Below are 7,500 nucleotides of genomic sequence, written 5' to 3' on the forward strand. Positions count from 1 at the left end.
TATATATATATATATATATACACACAATCATTGGTTAGTACAAATATTGTTTATGAATTCATAAAAAAAAAAAAATAATAATAATAATAATCGGGTTAAAAATACACAGCATGAAAGTAAGTGGTCAGTCTTACTGGCCACTTGCTGTCAAAGGGTTAACTGAGAAAAAAAGAAAAAAAAAAAAAATGGCATCAACAGGTTAAATATAGTTCACATTATCAAACATACTACTTTATATGTAAAAGAAAACCAACACACAAGTCTTCAGCATTATAAATCTCATTACCTGTCTCTTTCCACAGCAATGGTTGATGTTATGACTTCCAAAATGGCTCCTCATGGACAGGTTGAAACATGGGATGCATTATACTCTTGCAAGTCTGAAATCGAAGCATTTCATTTTTATTCCAACTGCTCATTTAAAATGTGCTTTCTTGGTAAGCCCAGTGATATATCTTGGCTGATGAGTCTAACATTGTCTCAGGATTCCTACAATGGAGAAAAGCCAACCTTCTGCCGGTGACGTGTGCCTTCTCCTCCCTGTTCCACTTCCTCTTGGCATGGGACTCACAGGAACCCATTCTGACCGCAAAGGGTCCAGGTAATTTCTGGCAAAAATCAGTCTAACATGAATAATTCAACCTTTGACATAGAACAAGGACAGAGAAACTATATAACCTCCATTACTAATCCACTTTGATTTATTGTTCCACGATATATAGTTCCCTTTAATATTCAACTGTATGTTTATCCTCAGTTTGAAAACCAATACAAAACTGCACCTTCTATCTGCACCGACTTCTCACGCAATCTTTAATTCTTGTAGATTATCCACCTGTAGATAATGTTAAAAAAAAATCAAAGCTTAAAAAAATAATGCAGTCAAACTATATTCCAGGAAGAAGTTACTCCATTTCCATGATTTGTATGAAAATGGGGTCATCCTTACCTACTTTGGACAACATGGATGACGGTGTCAATCATATTCCTTTGATCCGGTTCCAGCCAACTGCTCTTTTTGTCTGCAGTTGAAATATCAATAAATTACTTACAGTTGGCAGTTCATACAATGCCAGAAAAAACACTATACACAAATAAATGTATTTTTTTGTATATTGTGTTTCTCTACCAGCCTATAATTAAAGACAATTCTTGCTACACTTGACACACACAAAAAATATAAATTATGTCAATCTAAAACCTATCAGTAGTGTATCCTTCTAATTCTTCATGATATTTCCATTAATTCAATATAATATAGTCAACTAAATAAATCTTAAGGTACATGTGTCTACATACACACACACACACACACACACACACACACACACACACACACACACACACACACACACACACACACACACACACATATATATGTATATATATACATATATGTATGTGTGTACATGTATATATAAATATATTTACATTTATATATGTATATATATACACATATATATGTATATATATATATATATAGATATATATATATTTATATATATATGTATAGAGATTTATATATATATATATATATATATATATATATATATATATATATATATATATATGTATCCACACATATAGACATATAGAGATATATACTTAGATATATATATATATCTAGACATATATATAAAATATATATACATATATATGTGTGTGCATGTGTGTTTATATATATATGTATATATGTATATATATATATATATATATATATATATATATATATATATATATATTATCATATGTGTATATAAATGCAGAGCTGGATTATGACCTTTTGGGGCTCCTAGGCTAATGATATTATGGGGCTTCCTCAGACGGAGCCACTGGGGCCCCGATCTCAAATAATTGGCTTCAAACCGGGGCCCCTTATCTCAAATAAAGGGCCTCAAACAGGGGCCCTTTATCTCAAATAAGGAGCCACAAACAGGGGCCACTTTTTTTTTAATTGGGTTTTCAGACTCCTGGGCCTCCTTTTGTAAAGTTGAAATTTAACTTAAGTTAAATGAATTATTCAGCAATGAAAAATATTAAAATATTACACTCATTAAAAAAAAAAAAAACTAGATTTAAAAATCTTTTAGCAGACTGCAGCCTATACTAGCCTATATGATAATCCGGCCCTGTATAAATGTATGTATGTATGTATGTATGTATGTATGTATGTATGTATGTATGTATGAATGGATGTATTTATGTATGAATGTGTACATATATACATATACATACATACACACAAACACACACACACACACACACAATTATATATGTATATATATAATATATGTATGCATGTCTGCACACACACGCGTGTGTATACATATAATGGTTAATGGTTAATGGTTAAAGGTAAAATAAATGTGCTAGACATCTAAGGTCATGTAGCACTATAGTTAATGTTAGTGAAGGGTGTTTGGGTTAGTGATTAGTTGTTAAAGCTGGGTTAAGGGATTGGTGAGTGAATGGGTTAGGGTCGGATGAGGTAATGTAAAGGATTAGATCAAGTGAAGGATATATATGCGTTTGAGGAAGGAAAACAGGTTGTCAAAGCAGAAAGTGTGAGATTCTGTAAGGATGTCTGATAACTTGGGATGTCTATGTATGGAGGATAGGTGGGAGAAAGTAGAGGTACAGGCTGCTTCAAAACGTGGGCAAGACAATAGAATATGTGGGACTGAAAGAGGAACATTACATAAGGGACATAGGGGTGGATCAGATTGAGACATTAGATAGGAGTGTGTTAGACGGGTGTGGCCAATGCGTAAGCAGGCGAGAGCCGTCTCCCAACATCTGTTCCATGGAATGGAGCTGACCAGGAGGAGATTGACAGTTTTACAGCATGTAATTTATTAGTGTGGAGACTTGACCAAAAAGATTACCATTGATTATACAAGAAGGTCTTAAAGTGTGGGTAATAATCTATGGCTGGGATATGTGAGAATGTTGATGTGCACATAGCAGCGTAGCGTGCTAGAGTATCTGCCTGTTCATTGCCGGGGATTCCAACATGGCCAGGTACCCAGCAAAATTTGATTGTTTTATGACATGTGGACAGGTAGAACAACCAGTTCTGGATCTTACAAACAAGGGGGTTGGTCATGTGTAATGACTTAATGAGGGTTAATGAGTTACGGGAGTCAGTAAAAATTGTATAAGAGGAAGAGGGTAGTGAATATATGTGTTTTAAGGCAAAAAGGAGTGCATTCAGTTCTGTAGTAAGGACACTGGATTCAGGAGGGAAGGGGTATTTGAAAGTACGAGTTGGGAAGATTACTGCAAAACCAGCACTGGAGGTGGTTTTGCAGCCGTCACTGTAGACAGGGATACTGGAGGAATGAGTGGAGGCATGGTCAAGGAAATGGGTGAGAAGGACAGTAGGAGGAATATTTGATTTTGTTGGGTCAGGGTAGACAGAGGAGCAAATATGGGAGCAAGGTATAAGCCATGGAGGGACTGAATGGACAGAGAACGGGAGGGGTCGGAGATGGGGAAAAGGGGAATGGGAGAGGAGGTTATCCATGCGAGTGGAGAAAGGAGTAGGTAAACGTGGAGAAGAAGCAAAGGTAGGAAGTAGGGATCGTGGGATAGTTAGTTTAGTGAGGGGAAGTTGGTGGAATCAAGCATAACATCGGAGAGAGAGAAGGGCACAGCGTCGAGAGAGAGATGGTATGCCTGATTCAGTGTACAGGCTCTCAACTGGAGAGGAGCGGAAAGCACCTAGTGCTAAGCGAAGACCACAGTGGTGGATTGTATCAAGATGAGCAAGGAGAGAAGTTGAGGCAGAGGAGTAGATATGGCATCCATAATCTAGAGTGGAGAGGATCAAGGTGACATGATGATGAAGGAGAGTTTTTCGACCTGAGCCCCAGGATAAATGGGATAGGGTTTGTAAAATTCGGAGATGGCGGTGAGCTTTTTCTTGGATGTAAAGAATATGGTCTCGCCAGGATAGTTAGGAGTCAAAAATGACGCCTAGGAATTTACCAGAGGAACGGTGTTGAAGTGGAGTGTCATATAAGAAGAGTGAAGGTAGAGGACCTACACGTGTGCGAGAGAAAAGAATGGAGAAAGATTTGGAGGTAGAAAAGCGGAAGCCATGGTTTGTGGCCCAGGAGGAAACTGATGATATTGCAGATTGAAGAAGTTGGTAGAGATTTGGTATGGATGTGCCAGAGGCATAGATGGTTAAATCATCAACATATAGTGATGATCGGGCTCCTGGTGGTAGAACTGAGGCAATGCCATTTACAGCAAGAAGGAATAAGGTGGTACTAAGCACACTGCCTTGTGGGACACCTTCAATTTGAGGAAAGAAAGATGATGTGGCAGAGGCAATTTTGACCTGGAAAGTGCATTGAGAGAGGAAAGACTTTTTGAAGACACCCATGTTTCCACGTATGCCTAGAGAGGACAATTGTTCGAGAATATGGTACCTCCATGTCGTATCATATGCTTTTTCTAGGTCAAAAAACATAGCTAGTACGGATTCATGGCATGCAAATGTGGATGTAATATATGTCTCAAAATGAGCAAGGGGGTCATCTGTGCTTCGGGCACGGCGAAAACCAAACTGGGAAGGAGAGATAAGATTGTGGGATTCAAGATACCACATTAAGCGGAAGTTAACCATTCGCTCTAGTAGTTTGCATAAGCAGCTAGTTAGTGCGATGGGGTGATAGTCTTGAGGGAGGGTACCCGATTTATTGGGTTTCAGGAAAGGGAGGATAAGAGCTTCTCGCCAATGAGAAGGAAAATTTCCTGATGTCCATATGTGGTTGTAAGTTGTTAATAAGAAGGATAATGAGGAAGATGAGAGTTGTCGGAGCATACGGTAGTGAATACCGTCAGGGCCTTCATGAGTGTTGCAGCACGATTTTAGGGCAGCACTGAGTTCAGAGGAAGAAAAGGGAGCATTATAGGACTAGGCAGAGGATAGGGTGAAGATAATGGGGGTACCTTCCCTGATGGTTTTAATAGAAGAGAAGTGTGGAGAAAGGTGAGAGCCACTACTGACCTGGTTGAAATAATCACGAATAATCTCGAATATGGAGGACGGGGGCTAGATGGGGGGGATGTTTGCCTGATAGTTTATGGATCCGGTGCCAAACATTTGAGATAGATGTAGAGGATGTAATTGAGGAAACATAATTTCGCCAGCTATTTGTTTTCCTATTTCGGATTGTACGACGAAAACAGGCAGATGCTCTTTTAAAGGAGATAAGAGCTGATAGTTGATGAGGGGTACCTCGTTTGTAGCGGTAACTGTTCCAGGCTGCACGTTTTACACGGAGTGCTTTAGTGCAATCAGAATTCCACCATGGAACACATTTGGAGGTATAAGGTCTTGAGGTTCGAGGGATAGCTGTATGGGCAGCTCTTAGGACTGTAGTTATGAAAAATTGTATAATTTCTGATACGGATGAGAGGGAAGATGGGGGGGGGGGGGGTATGAATAGTAGAGAGTGAAGTGAAAGTATGCCAGTCAGCTCTATCAAAGCACCAGCGTGGGGAGTTGGGAAGTGGTACATATGAAGTTGGAGAAAGAACTGGAAAGTGGTCACAATAGGGAAAGTGGTCTAGGACTGACCAGTGGAAATCTAAATGAAGAGAAGGGGAGCATAGAGAGAGGTCAATGCATGAAAAAGACTGCGTGCGTGTATCAAAGTGTGTGGGGCGATCTGTATTTAGAATAATAAGATCAGCTGTGGAGAGGAAGCGCTCTAAAGCTCGGCCACGGGTGTTGGTGATAGAATCACCCCAAAGAGTGTGGCGGCAGTTAAAATCACCTGCTATGAGGAAAAGTGATTGAAGTTGGGAAATTAGGTTTTCAAAAGCAACAAAGTTAATGGGGTGGGAAGGGGAGAAGTAGACTGAAATCACTGTGATCCAGCGACGAAGAAAGATACAAATAACTTTACAAGGGACAGTGGTTTGAAAGGGAGGTATGACATAAGGTGTTTTCTGGTTGATGAAAATGTGTAAGAAAAGTTTATTGAAGGCATATAGTGGATGGGTTATAAGAGGAGAAGATATGTCGGATGTCAGGTCTGTGAGAGCGGAAACCGTGAATGCTCCAATGAAGGGAAGGTGTTGGGGCTATAGTAGAGATTGGGGTGTCTGGATTTAGGATGGCAAAAGAATTTGATTGGGTAGAGATTGGAGTGTCTGGGTTTAGGATGGCAAAAGAATTTGACTGGGGAAGGTAGGAGGTAGAAGAGGGGAAGTTAGATGGAGAGGGGTTGGGTTTAGGAGAGGGTGTAGGAGCTTGGGAGGTAGGGGGATTGGCAGAGTGAGCGACATTACTGGAGTAGGGGTAAGAGAAAAGCCTCGTCGACGTGCTTCCTGTCTGGCTTCACGTAGAGAGAGTCCAAGTCTGAATCTGAGAGTTGCTACCTCAGCCTCAAATTTGTAGGTGGGGCAGCCTCTATAAAATACATCATGGGGGCCGCCACAGATTGCACATGTGCGTGATTGTGCTTAGCAGTTTGATCGTGGCCAGGTTGGGCACATAGCGGGCATCTGGCTGTGGAACGACAGTGTTTGGCTGGGTGTCCTAAATGCCAACAATTTTGGCACTGACGAGGAGGAGGTTGATATGGTCTGACAGGTAGGGATTCCCCACCTATGTAAACATTAAAGGGAAGGTCATGTCTACGGAAAGTAATTTTGGCAATGTTAATGGATTTCTTACGATTTCCTCTGGGAGGAATGGAGTAGCATTGTACATATGTTGCATCATAGTCTGTGAGACAGGTGAGTAAGTCCTCTCCACAATCTGACCATTCTTTGACATAGATTAGGCAATCTGTTGGGGAGATAAAGACAGTTCCGGTGCAAGTATTGAGGGTTGGATGAGGTTCTGTAGGGATGGGATTACCACATAGATCAGTTAGTTTCGTTAATGCTATAGCTTGGTTTTCAGTTGTTACTGTGAGGAGACGGGAGTAGCCGGGTCGGCTACGGAAAGAGACTTTGCCTACTTGTTTTTGGAGGCATTGCTGGAAGAGGAGGGTGTTTTGAGAGTAGGGAGCTGTGGGAGGGATCACGAAAAATCGGTCCTATTTGGCTGGGCTAAATAGAGTATTTAGGATTCTTGTAGAGGTGGGGGTAGTAGAAGTACGCGGACGTATGGAGGAGGGAGTAGTATTGAGGGGGGTAGTGTTATGGGGAGATGGGCAATAAGGTTGTAAGGTAGTAATAAGGGGAGATGGGGTGGTTGATGAAGAGAAGGTTGTGGGAGTAAAGGTGTTGAAGTTGAGCATGTTGGGAGAGTAGAAATGTCTCCTGGGGGTTGGTTGTTGATTAGGGTTGATACTGTACTAGTATGCATTGATGATGGGGTAGTTGTTGCAGTGTTCGGAGCCGTGGTCAAAGGAGAGCCTGGATTGGGGCTATTTGATAAAGGGGCAAGCCCCATTGGCCCTAAAAGTGGGGTTACATCTTCATTATTGGCCATGATAAGCCTGGAGTATGTTGGGGAAAAAAAACAGTCCA

At 40.7% G+C, this 7,500-nt stretch overlaps 1 long non-coding RNA gene across 1 annotated transcript in view; it reads right to left on the reverse strand.

Moving 5' to 3' along the window:
• Positions 1-1,136, reverse strand: part of LOC125031872 — a 17,712-nt gene extending 16,576 nt beyond the window's left edge. Inside the window, exons 1-4 of the long non-coding RNA XR_007115523.1 lie at positions 950-1,136; positions 783-835; positions 511-608; positions 287-380 (exon numbers count right to left, since the gene is read on the reverse strand). This is a non-coding gene — a long non-coding RNA (uncharacterized LOC125031872). The remainder of the gene's footprint in view (positions 1-286; positions 381-510; positions 609-782; positions 836-949) is intronic.
• Between the last annotated feature and the right edge of the window lie 6,364 nt (positions 1,137-7,500).

This window comes from Penaeus chinensis, chromosome 13, assembly GCF_019202785.1.
Source record: "Penaeus chinensis breed Huanghai No. 1 chromosome 13, ASM1920278v2, whole genome shotgun sequence".
NCBI lineage: Eukaryota > Metazoa > Arthropoda > Malacostraca > Decapoda > Penaeidae > Penaeus > Penaeus chinensis.